Here is a 1,233-nt window from a genome sequence, read left to right on the forward strand (position 1 = left end):
TGAATGCCCCATTCCTGGAAGTAAAAAAGACCAGGTTGATGGGCTCTGAGCAGCCTAAGCTGGTGAGGGGCGACCCTTTCATGACTAGAGTTTGGAACCGAATAATCTTTAAGTTCCTTTCCAACCCAAGCCATTCTATGATTCTATGATTCTGTGATAAAACATCTCTTGAGGAAACCTGTTCCAGTGTTGACCATCTTCATCATAAATATTTTTTTTTCCTACTGTCCAGTCTGACCCTCCTCAGTACTATGTGCTGTTCCTGCATAACCTATCATCTAGGAGAAGACCTTCCTCTTCACCTCCCCTCTTCAGAAAATTTTTATTAGGAAACAGAAAGACTGAAAATTATTACTTATCAGCATTACCAAATCTAATGTAGCATAGGAGAAGGCTTCAATTCTCCCCACAATCAACAGTACGAGTGTTGAGTAACATACACTTCTATACAAACAATGTAGCACAGATTTCTCAGCTAATGAGTCCAAAATGAAAAGGCATCATACTCTTGACATTTCTTCCCTGGTAAGTGTCAGAAAACATTCTTATCAAAGGACCATTGTCGTAAAAACTCAACAGCATTTTTAAGAATTTCTCAGATACCTACCATTTAGGGAGATATTTTCAGCTCTAATGACAAACAGTTGACCTCTTAATTTATGAACCAGGGCACTGCTGTATTGTTTGGGAAAAAAAAAAAAAGACTATGAAGCTGTAACCTAAAGTGAGTATGTAACCAGCATACAGTTTCACTCACATACTGGAAAGCTGAAGCTATCTCTCCACAGGCACAGCTGCCCCGACTTTCAACTTCAAGAAGGTAATGAATATGGCTGAGGCATGTCAGAATGACAAAATGCTCGCCAGACTGAGTGTCATGGTTACAAATAAGTATTCTGGATACTGATTTTAAATCTTTAGTCCAACTTCTTTGAAAGCATTTTGTGGCTCAATTATTCTGCCGAAAGAAAAACTTATTTCAGTCAACAGAAACAAATTGATTCATTGATGTCCATGTTATATCAAGCCCATTTGAAGGCATGATTACTCTTAAAAAGTCAAGATGCGTGCTTATAAACCCCTAAGATTCTCAACTTGAATATATTATACACAATTATGATGCTATTTATTTCATTTATATTTACTAAGATCTCTAAGAGTGCATTCTTTTGGTTAAAAAATGAAAGCGTGAAAGGGAGTCTATGTGCCATTTTTTTGCCTACTGTTGTAGAG

Source organism: Meleagris gallopavo, chromosome Z, assembly GCF_000146605.3.
Source record: "Meleagris gallopavo isolate NT-WF06-2002-E0010 breed Aviagen turkey brand Nicholas breeding stock chromosome Z, Turkey_5.1, whole genome shotgun sequence".
Lineage (NCBI taxonomy): Eukaryota > Metazoa > Chordata > Aves > Galliformes > Phasianidae > Meleagris > Meleagris gallopavo.